The sequence below is a fragment of the Notolepis coatsorum genome (assembly GCF_963971535.1).
Source record: "Notolepis coatsorum genome assembly, contig: SUPER_7_unloc_3, whole genome shotgun sequence".
NCBI lineage: Eukaryota > Metazoa > Chordata > Actinopteri > Aulopiformes > Paralepididae > Notolepis > Notolepis coatsorum.
This window is the reverse complement of record NW_028174878.1, coordinates 606,028-618,697: the sequence shown is the minus strand read 5'-3', so window position 1 is coordinate 618,697 and position 12,670 is coordinate 606,028.

Below are 12,670 nucleotides of genomic sequence, written 5' to 3'. Positions count from 1 at the left end.
CACACTCAGGTGGCCCTACAGGAGCTACGAGAGGGCCAGGCCGCCGCCACCTTGATACAGAAAGGCGAGACCCACGCCGCGCAGGAGAGGGAGGCGGAGTTAGAGCAGCTGCAGGAGCAGTGTGAGACTCAGGCGACACTACTGACGCGGCAAGCCGAAGCGATCAAGGAGTTGATCAACCAGGCACTCCTAGAGAAGCGCTACACTGAGGCGGCCCTAAAGGTGCAACGAGACGGCGAGGACGCCGCCGCCGAGGTAAAGAAAGAGGAGGCCGAACGCATGGAGGGACTGACCGCACAGGTGGAGCTGTTGGCGAACAGAACCCACACACACGCGGGCCTCCTGGACCGACAGGCGCTGGTGCTGGAACAGACCCAGCACGAACAGCGGGAGCAGGCCGGACGCCGAGCTCCGCTAGCCTTGGCACCGGCCGGGATCCAACAGCTCCCTCCAGCGCCCCTCCCGGTGGTGTACGTCCAACGAGAGCGGAAGTGCAGCGAATTTGGAGGTGAACAAGAGATGGGGGAACTGCCTGTGGAGGACTGGATCCAGGCGATGAGGACCCACCTCCGGGCCAGTCGAGTGCCCGCGGAGGAACAAGCGGAGGTCGTACAGCTACACCTCAAAGGCGAGGCGAAGCAGACGGTACGCTTCCTGACGGGGGAAACCGCCCCCGACACGGAAGCCTTGTTCAAGATACTCCAAGAAACCTATGGGGACAAGGTCCTGGTCAGCATTCGGCTGGGGGAGTTCTTCGATCGAAGACAGGCCGCCAGCGAGACCACACGCCAGTTCGCCTATGACCTGCAGGAGAGGGTCCGTCGCCTACGACGTCGGGCGCCTACGCTGGTCGGCGATGCCACCGCCCTGCTGCAGGAGCGGTTTGTGGTGGGCCTCAGAGACGAGGCCCTGAGGAGAGAAATGCGGAAGTACATGAGGGAGGACGGTACGCGGCCGTTTCCTCAGGTACTGCAGGCGGCGATAGACTGGTCCGAAGAGGAGATGGTCCTGCCCCCCACAAGGGGTGCCGACAGGGGCATGATACGCGGCGTCGTCGTGAAAAGACACGAGCCACCTCTGGACATAGCCGTGCTACAGGAGTCCATCCGACAGCTCTTCGCCGGCCAAGAGCGGTTGGGCGCGCGCATGGAACAGCTCTTCCAGGCGTTTCAACAGGAGCGAGACACACCCCAGAGAGGCTTCGCCGGAAGCCGACGGAGGAGAGACATGCCCTCTACCCCGCGCAGACTACCCCGCCGGAGTGAGGATGGGAGACTGATCTGCTACAACTGTCAACAGCCCGGTCATATCGGCCGCGAGTGCCCCCGCGCGATGGAAGAATCACGCCGGGCGGAAGTACCGGGCGGTGAGGTCCCTCTCCCACCAGTACAGGACGCCACCCACACAGCAGCAGGCGGGTCGCCCGACCGGGCGACCGCCAGACCATGGTCTGGAGGGGGAGGTGTGGGGGTGTGCCGTAGAATTCGATACCACTGCGGCCGGCCAGACGAAAGCGCTGGCGCCCGGCTGCGCATCCCGATGCGGTCAGAACCGGAGTCTGTACCCAAGAGACAGAACAGGTCGGAAGGAGGTCAAGGGGGCGAGGACGGCCCGGACCAGGGGCCTCGTCGGCGCCGCTACCGCCGCAACTTCAACTACCGCTGCAGACGCTCGCCGGCCGGCGACCAGCCGGGCCCCGAGAGCGGCGATGGAAACGTCAAGAGGACGTCAGTGTTCACGGTTCGTCCCGAAAGAGGGGGCCCCGAAAGGACCGTGCAGAGAGATCGGAGCAAGATCTGCCCCTTCCCGGCCTCCGACCCGGAAGAGCGGACGAGAGCTTCCCGAAGGAGCCCGATGAGAGCGCGGAGCTCATCCGAAGCAGACGTGGGGGGTGCCTTCGTTTACCCTCGTGAACCGCACCCTAGGGCGTGTAGCAGCAGCGCCGCTACAACAGCAGCTGAAGCAGCGCCGAACGAGGGAGGAGAGGTAGAGTTGGTCCCCTCAGGCGAGGGCGGCGAAGACGACGGAGACGGGGGCGAGGAGGGCGCTGTGAGCGGCCCCTCAGAGGCCTCGGAGGCCGAAGCCGTGGCCGAGGACCCGCCAACAGAGACGGAGGAATCTGACACGGAGTTAGACTGGTGGGGGGTTAAGCAAACCCGGGCCCAGCTGAATGACAGAGGTGAGCCACTCGCTCGGTGTTTCCAAGACCATGTGCGAAGGTGTGTGGGAACGAGACGAGTGGTGCACCTGTATGTCTAAGGGAATATGGCACAGAATCAGACGCAGGGGGGGTTGAACGAACCCGGCCCCAGAGGAGCACCAGAGGTCGGCTACCCGCTCGGTATCGCCAGGACTACGTGCTCAAGAGCGTGTTCGCGGAACAGTGTGTCCAACTCCTGAGGGAGTGTGTAAAACTGTTGGCATAATGTGTAATTGTCAACCGATGTGTGAAACTGTTGGTCTCAGGACCGTTTTCATGCATGCGTTTGTTTTTGTTGTTTTGTTGTTAACTTGCAGAGGACTTAGCAAGTTCAAAGTGGGGGGAAATGTAGCAGTCTGGAAAATATGGTATATTATTCAGAACTGCTGACTGTGTTTATATCCCTTTTTGTACACAAAGACATTCTAACTAGTGTCATTGATTCACACGAACAATGACCCAAACGTCCCTGTCCAAAGAGCATGTGAATACGGATCATAAATGACAGTATTGATTCATATTTTACAGTGCGTCTCCTCTTGTGACTGGCCGGCGGGACCAGCAGGGGGCAGTAGCAGGCAGAGAGTGGCGGAGAGAGCTGAGAGATGATAAAGGGAGGAGGCGAGCGGAAGTCGTTCTCTTCGGCAGTGAACTTGACAACGAGAAGTCACGTCTAACGGGGGGGGCTCTGGATAGCCCCGTTGCTGACTTTATGCCGGAGTGCCCCGTGGAACAGTGACGGGTGATAGGAAGTACTGGCTAGTGGATACGATATCCTAGCAGTACCAGTGTTATGATATTATGAACATTAAGTGCAGAGTCAGGCACTAAGAGTCGAGTTATACCTAGTTACAGTGAGCGGTATAGGTAGCGTGCGGCTAAGGATCACAGTAGCATTGCTCGTGTTATACCTAGTTACAGTGACGGTATAGTCTGCGTGCCAGAGACGTACGGGACATCCAAGCAGTCTGCCCGGGCGTCAACAGCTGTCTGCACCGGAGAGCAGCAGCACACCTGCTCCAGGCTGCCTGCAGGACACGGGGAGTTCTTTACCACCAGCAGAGTTCGCCCAGCACCAGCTCCGCCAGCACTGCCTCTCTGCTATAGCTCCGCCTGCTAGCACCTGCGGCGCGAGTGTTCGACGCCATCTTGCCACCAGGACGGTGGTGGAGCGGCGCGGCCGCCATTTTGGTAGAGTAAACATTAGGGCTTCGGCGCCCAGGATCCTATCGTACATTACACAGTGTGTCGCAGCCTACGGGCGAAGCTGGTGTTTGCTAACCACAGTGCATAGGGGTACCCCATAAACAGTACATGCCGGCATTAGCATAGGGCTTTTGTTTTGGTAATTGTGGGCCCACACTTTGGTTTTATTTCCTTTTCTTTGAGCGTGATACAATGTGTGTGTATTAATATTTTCCCATTCAATTAACCCTTCCCTGGGGGGGGAAGTTACAGACCTGGTGCATTATAATTAAAGCCTTTTGAGGTATTATTCTGGCCGTATAATTAAAGCCTGTTGAGGTATTATACAGGGTGAAGACCCAGACGTGGGTGATGAGTCAAACACAGTGAAGTATATTATCCCGGATAGTAACCCAGAGGTGGGTGCATAATATACGTGTTTATGAGGTATTGAGTTGAACAGCAGGGGCTATAGTAGGACTTCAGCCCAATTGGCCAGTAGTATTAAATAATTGTAACTGAACAGTACAATTAACATAAAGACTTGAATGGGGTTCTGTGTGCGTGTCCATTCCTGTGCCCTGCATTAACTCTTTTGGTGTGGGTAACGTATATATATGGTTAACCCCTTCCTACCCAACTCTCCCCTTTTCAGTGGAAGGTTTCTAGGGTCATTGAGGGAGGGTACTGCTTGCGGGGGGAACTCAGAGTATTTGATTACAATTCAGTCACGAGGTGTGGGAGGGTCTAAGGAGCGACTGGGAGGAGTGGGAGCGTGTTGGGGAGTACTGCTGACCGCCCTGCGACAGGGAAGGAAGACCAGAGTACCAGACCAGGTTGGTAAATCCCGGGCCCCATCCACTCACACTACCAGCCTCCAGTCGACGCCCCAGGCCCAAAGACGAGGGTGCAGCCAGACAGAGTTCTGCTGTGTCCAGCTACCTCCTGACTGCCAGCAACCGTTCCCACGAAGCAGGGATAATCCACCCTGCTACATATACATAACCTTACGTTCTGTTTCATGCTAGCTTCCGCTCAGCATCATATTGCATAGCAGGAAGCTAGTTTGTTTTGAGATGTTTGTAATTTGGTTTTTAGTGCATTTGAGGTGCTTTGGTACCATGAGGTGCAAGCATAGTCGTAGTACCCTTGAATGAGTGCTCCTGCCAGAGTCTTCAGGGTATTCAGGCCGTCTGGAATGTTAACGGTCACCACACCTATCCATTGACACCTCTGTCGGCCGACCCCAGCCCCCCCCCCCCCCCCCCCACACACACACACACACACACAATATCGTAGCCTATGCTGCCTCGAAAAAGAGATCTTTGATCTCAAGTGACTACCTGGTAAAATAAAGGTAAATATATATATTTTTTTAATAAAAATAATGTGTAGACTGGTCTGGGAAGGCATAGCCTGCCCGTGCCTTACATACCCGCCGCCTATGCCCCCCCCCCCCCACCCACCCAACCCCACCCCACCTACCCAACCTCCTGTGTATATACATTCTTTTCTGGACACTTTTTGTATCACAAACAGTACTGTATTTGCAAATCTGGTATGTCATAAATGTATAGATGTAGCAGTACTGTCTATCTGTATGTCGTGTGTGTCGTATATGTTATGATGAATTGAAAATGGGGGACCCTGATGTAAACGAGACGAAAGTCTTTCTCTGGTCTGCATCCCCTTAACAATTGTATGTATTGAGCTGTACTGTACTGGGTGGCGCTGCTGAGCGGGCCTGTGACGGTCTCGTGACCCAAATTCCTGAGGGGCCTGACAGCGCGGGGCCTGACAGCGTGGGGCCTGATGCGTGAACACTTAAGGTAACAAACTTGCGTTCAGCGTTTCGTTCAGTGTTTCTCTGATTGGCCACGACGCCCACGTGACCGCGCGCTAGCACGCCCCCTTATACACGCCCTGCCGCGGCGCGGCAGAGGCGCGGTTGCCGCTGCATTATGCATTCGTAATCCCCCCTACATAATAACCACGCAGGTTAATCAAGCAACGCTCGCACAATACCTAGCTTAATAATAAGTAGGCAATTGGCACAAGTGTAAATTATACATTCGTCACTCATTTTTAATATTGACGGTTAGCTCAACTCGTTTGTCAGCTTGCTGTGGAGCCTATGGTCAGTTGGTGACAAGTTCAAATCACTTCAATTTTTTTTCTTCTTTTTTTTACGTTTAATTAATTTATCATCTCTATATATAAACGTAACTAGCTATTCATATCAATCGAAATAACGTTCATCTCCGATATTTAAACATGGTCCCCAAAATGAATGGAAGCGAATGAGGAGCCTGACACCTGGGAGGAATGGGGGTGTTGCAGCATTGGGGATGTTTAAAAAATATAATTTAATATAATATAATATAATAATTTGTGCTTCACCAAAAAATTTGGTCAGCAGCCTCCACTGGTTTGAAATGATAGTTTCCAGTCAGTCACTGTATAATAATGGATCCCCTTTGAATACTACAGGTTCGGGAATGGGGATTCTGTTTGAACTCACTGCGTCAGCTAGGATCCTGACGAGCTCTGAAGTACTTTCACCCAGGAGGGGGGCTACAGTTCTTGGTGCAGAGAGCACATACGGGGAAGGAGGAGTTGTAGGAGCAGGTATTTGGTTGATTGTTCTCCTCTCGCTATCCACTTCGATGCTTAGCTTCTCTTCTTCTTCTGTAGTCGCCACTTGGTTGTACACTTGTTTTCTCACTTGGGCTGCATCTAGACTTTTCATTTCCTCCAGTTGCTGTACCCTTCTTTTCCTTTCATCCAGGGTTCTTTGGAGGGCTGTATGCTGCGATATCATTTGAGCTTTGATTGTAGCTTCCTCTTCCTCCTGCTGCATTCTTCTTTTCAACTCATCTGTTTCTCTCTCCAAGCGATCCGCCTCTATCTCCAAGCGACGCTGGACAGCTGCTGCTTCTTGTTCGGCTATCTGTTCTTTAGCTTCCTCTTCCAGCCGCTGTATTTCTCGATGTTCTTGGTGTTGCTCTTTTGTTAGCTTGAGAACAGCTTGGCCTGCAGCGACGTCAGCAGCAGCATCTTGACGTCTTGCTGTGGACCCTTTCGAACGTACGGAGGTCTTCTTTGAGTTAGAGAAGTAAGAGTTGTGGCTTCCTGTGAATAGAGTACTGTCTTCAGGATAGTAATCTTCATCTTCAGGTGTTCCATACAGTCGGCTTGAGGCTCTTTTGAAGATGATCTGGGATGTTTGGGTGCACAGATCGACTCTCCTACGGGTTTCCTGATCTGGCGTGTCAACTTGTCTTATTCTTCATATGCGTGGTGGACGTCAGCGGAGAAACCACGGATATCAGTAATGACTGTTTTGAGTTCCCCAGTCACTGTCTTAGTTAGTGATAGTATCTCCTTGGTGTCTCTCACATTATTTTTCCATCTCTTGTATACTGCTTGGAACCTTCGCTGGAGTCCTACAATTTTCTCCTCTTGCATCTCTCTGCCCTTCTCTGTCAGAGTTATGATTCTTCCACTTTTTCTTGTATTCCTTTCAGCTGTGTCGCCGTCTTTACACCTTTCGGGCTGCTCTTGGGAATCTTCTTTGTTTCTGGGTTCCTCTTCAACCTGTTCGATGATCTGTTCCTTTTGAGCTATTGTGTCATCTTCTTGTTCTAGCTCAGTAATCTCTCCTTTACGTGACATGTTGAAGACCAGGCACGTGCACACATAGAGGCCAAGGGGTGCCTGAGCACCTGCCTTTTTGAGCCTCATCAAAAAAGTGCCCTTTTTGAAAAAGAAAATATTAAATAATGTTTTATTTTTTTTATTTTACCGTTACGCATATAGACTGCCCTTCCAACTGAAAAATGTCAGGATAGAATCAAAATATTAGGTAAAGAGAGAGAGATGCCCCATATTCCATTGCAGTTTGCACGGCCTCTCCGCGGACCTATATATTTTATGCATAGCGTGGGTGGTGATGATGATGATGATAGAAACCGCTGTTGAATGCTGGTATTACACTCATTGAGGGACACGAAGAAGTCAAGTCCGATGGGATTTAGGAATCTCAAATACAAATCGGGATTGGAATAAAAAATGCATTTATATTAAACAATACAGAATATACAGCACTTCTTGGGGTCTGTAGGGTAAGCACTTATTCCCTCCCCCCTGAACATTTATGGAGATGTATGGGCCTTTTAAGTCAGTGATAAAAGTGTCTTTCAAGGATAAGTGAGCTCCTGCACTGATTATTATATAGTTCAATATTCAATATCACCAAAAACCCCCAAAAAGCATAAAAAGGGGGCCCCCCGCCCGAAAAGGGCCCTTAAAAATCGCGCTTGCGCGCTCTGTTAATATATACACACATATAAAAGTGTAGTGCCCTTTTCAGCCTTTGAGCACCTGCCCCTCTAAAGTCCTGTGCACGTCCCTGGCACGTGCACACATAGAGGCCAAGGGGTGCCTGAGCACCTGCCTTTTTGAGCCTCATCAAAAAAGTGCCCTTTTTGAAAGAAATTAAAATAAAAAACATTTATTTTTTTTTTTATCGTTAAGCATATAGACTGCCCTTCCAACTGAAAAATGTCAGGATAGAATCAAAATATTAGGTAAAGAGAGAGAGATGCCCCATATTCCATAGCAGTTTGCACGGCCTCTTCAGCGTGCCTCTCCACGGACCTATATATTTTATGCATAGCGTGGGTGGTGATGATGATGATGATAGAAACCGCTGTTGAATGCTGGTATTTCACTCATTGAGGGACACGAAGAAGCCAAGTCCGATGGGATTTGGGAATCTCAAATACAAATCGGGATTGGAATAAAAAATGCATTTATATTAAACAATACAGAGCTCCTGCACTGATTATTATAGTTCAATATTCAATATTTGATCACCATAACCCCCCAAAAAGCATAAAAAGGGGGCCCCCCGCCCGAAAAGGGCCCTTAAAAATTTCGCTCGCGCGCAGCGCGCGCTCGGTTAATATATACACACAAGTGTAGTGCCCTTTTCAGCCTTTGAGCACCTGCCCCTCTAAAGTCCTGTGCACGTCCCTGCTTGGTGGAGGCTGCGAGCAGCGTTCTTTGGTAAAAAAAAAACGAAATAATTTCCAACAAAGAGCAATGGCGAATCCAGTCGATGTTACGGCATTGTTTCAGGAGTGGGCACGTTAGAGCGAGACCCAGCAACAGGTGAATCAGAAGCGTCATGAGGAAGCGATGCAGGATTCCCAGACACCCCATGACGTGGTTCTGAGTGAAACTCTGGAAACTGCGGAGAAATGGAGGAATGGAAGCGCTCGATTCATTCCACCATGCAGAGACCCACAGAGCGGAGAGGCAGATGAACAATATTAACCCCGGACATTTCCTGGTCAAACTGAATAGCGAGGACGACATTGAAAGCTATTTGTCGGCGTTTGAACGCACCACTGAACGAGAGAACTGGCCAGCAGAACAGTGGGTTAGTTTGTTGGCACCATTCTTATTTGGGCTAGCCCAGACCAGGGGCAGGGCTAGGGGGTGGCTACTTGGGCTCAAGCCCTGAATGTTTTCTGAAAAGCCCCGAATCTATTTTCAAAAATAAATAAAAATAAAAAAATTACAATTTTTTTTTTTTTTTTTTTGGACAATTAATCATTGTTACATGCAAATATGTTTGCACCAGATTTAACATAAGCTAATTTCCATCTGTAGTCTATCCAGCTGCTAGCTGTATTTGAGTGAGTTAAGTCTTGGTGTTATGGTAGACTCAGACCTAAGCTTTAAATCACAATCAACAAGTTGACAAAAACATAACAGGGTAACAGAGCATGAGGTGAGGCGGACCTTTAAAAAAGTGAATATCAGGAAGGCAGCAGGTCCGGACGGCATCCCCGGCCACGTCCTAAAAGTCTGTGCCGACCAACTGGCCCCGGTATTCACTGACATATTTAACCTGTCCTTAGAACAGGCTGTCATCCCCACCTGCCTGAAGAAGTCCACTATTATCCCTGTACCCAAAAAATCCAAGCCTGCTTGCCTCAACGACTACCGCCCTGTAGCTCTCACCTCCATAGCCATGAAGTGCTTTGAGAAGCTAGTAAAGGGCTACATCTGCTCCTCCCTCCCCATCAACATGGACCCCCTGCAATTTGCATACCGCCCCAACAGGTCCACGGAGGACGCCATAGCCCATGTGCTGCACACAGCAGCATCACACCTGGACAAGAGGCAGGGGAACTATGTGAGAATGCTATTCATCGACTACAGCTCGGCATTCAATACCATAGTCCCCTCCATACTCATAGCCAAGCTCAGGGACCTGGGCTTGAACTATGACCTCTGCCAGTGGGTCTTGGACTTCCTGACGGGCAGACCCCAGGTGGTGAGAGCAGGCAACTGCACCTCCTCATCCATCACCCTCAACATAGGGGCCCCCCAGGGCTGTGTTCTGAGTCCCCTCCTCTACTCCCTGTACACACACGACTGTGTGGCTCAGCGGAGTAGCAATACAATCATCAAATTTGCTGACGACACAGTGGTGGTGGGCCTGATCTCTGCCAACGACGAGAGGGCCTACCTGGAAGAGGTCAAGGTCCTGGCGGGATGGTGCCAGGAAAACAGCCTCTCCCTGAACGTCAGCAAAACAAAGGAGATGATTGTGGACTTCAGGAGGTCGGGGGTCAAGGACTACAGCCCCCTCAGCATCGACGGGGCACCGGTTGAGAGAGTCAACAGCTTTAAGTACCTCGGAGCCTACATATCCGAGGACTTGACATGGACCACACACATTGACAGTGTTGTGAAGAAGGCACGACAACGCCTCTACTTCCTCAGGCGCCTAAGGAAGTTCCAAGTCAGTCAGAAGATCCTTAAGAACTTCTTCTCATGTACAATAGAGAGCATCTTGACTGGCAACATCACCTCCTGGTTTGGGAATAGCACTGCACAAGACCGAAGCAGACTACAAAGAGTGACACGTTCAGCCGAACGCACAATTGGAGGGGGGCTCCCCACCCTCCAGAACATTTACAACAAGCGTTGCAGGGGCAAGGCTAAGAGAATCATTAAAGACTCCAGTCACCCGAACAACTGCCTCTTTGAACTGCTGCGGTCAGGCAAGCGATACCGGAGTCTCAAGGTGAGCACAGAAAGACTCAGAAGAAGCTTCTATCCCCAGGCCATCAGGCTGCTAAACGAACAATGAACACTACACAACAACAACCATCAAACGCACATAGCACACACATCCACACGCACACACTCACTTTAAACAAACACACTGTAGCACCCACTCCACACACTTTATAGCACACACCCACTTTAAACAAACACACTGTAGCACCCACTCCCCACACTTTATATTTATTGATGAAGGATTGCACTACAACTCGTACACCTTACTGTAAATTGTACCTAAATTGTACCTCATCCCATTTCTGCTTTGCACTATATAGTACTGTACATTAGTACACTGCATAGTATTGTATATTATATGGTAACTCAGTTACGTCTATTCTGCATCGAACATTGTACATATGTCTACACTGAACACTGTGACCTCATTTTCTACTTCTAAATTACATGCTATACTATGTTATTTGATACTATCTTGTCTAGCACAGTCTCTGGAGCGTAACAGTAAGAAGCATTTTGTATGAAAGTATTCTGTACTTCTGTATGACAACTATTAAAGAAACTTGAAAACTTGAAACATAATTCTTCCACCTTAGAAACATAGCTGAAGTACGGCCATTTATAAATCAAAAGGACGCTGAAAACCAGATCCATGCCTTTATCTCAAGCTGACTCGACTACTGTAATGCACTCCTTACCGGCCTCCCGAGAAAATTCGATGATAACTATTTTATTGCAATGCACTATTGCATTATTTTATTCTATTTTACTAACTATTTTATTGCACTGCACTATTTTACTTTGTATCAGTGATAATCAAACCGTAAACAAAGACGCATATTAACACTTTCAGCGCCAGATGGCGCTGTTTACTGTTACTGTTGAAAGGCCAGCGCCTTTTAACATGGGGATACGTGGCTGTGTTTGCAGGCCTAAAGATATATTATATATTATAGCTATGGATCTAATAATATAGTGGATTGTCCTTGAGTTTCTTCCGATCAAGATGCAAAAAACAGATCATTTTTCCATCCATACATTTCCCTTTTATACCGTCGTGAATATGAGTGTAGTTTCAGGGTGGTCTGGTGTCATTTCCAAAATTACAGACACCAAGCCACATCGTTTCAAATGGAGTGCAATAGCGGCCGCAAGGTGTTAGGCGGCGGTATTGGACTTTTGAGATCTCAGACCCATCCCCAGTGATAACACAGGCTGCCGGCATGCCTTTATGAATGGAAATATCGAATAAAAGAAACAACGATGTAAACCCGACTATACTCTGGTTTTCGGGGGTCCTGGCACTCAACGTTCGCCGAGTTAACCCTAGATCTTAGATGATATGAAAAACGATGTGATTTAATGTTCTATGTCTTACCTTGACTTTGTCTATTTTACTGCTATCTATTTTATGCTTTATGTCTGCACTTTATGCATTGCTCTTGATCTGCCAATGTTGTGCTCATGTCTTTTTGTACTGCTGTGAAGCACTTTGAGCTGCAATTCTTGTATGAAAGGTGCTATACAAACACAGTGTATTATTATTATTATTATTATTATTATTATTATTATTATTATTATTATTATTATTATTATTATTATTATTATTATTATTATTATTATTATTATTATTATTATTATTATTATTATTATTATAAATTATTATAGTTTGCTTCATTAATTAAAGGGTGTGAATTTAAGTGTTCTCTAGTGCCTTTTGTCCGCTTTAAGGTGGTGGTATAAGTTAAAGGTTGTGGTGTCGAAGTAAAAAAAAGCCGGTGGGCTCAGCCCCGGATCTCCTACAATCCCAAATCCGCCCCTGGCCCAGACAGCATATCATGACACCACTCCCGCTGGCGGATAAGACGTATGAGTTTCTGAAAAAATAAATACTGCAACGTTCGGGAATTACATTTCTCACTCGCTCCCAGCGGTATCATGATTGGGCTGATGATGGGACCTTGTCCCCCAAACACACGGGTGACGGCTAGCGAACAACTGGCTGTTAGCAGAGCCCCAGAACATTTCACCAATCGAACGAATGGCAATGGACAGATATTTACATGAATTGAATCACCCCGCTACCTCAACCCGGTGAAAATATACCATATCAACCTTTAAAAAAGATGGGTGTCCCGGGAGGTTCTGTATTCTTTCACCCCACCACAGATACCAGTCCGAACC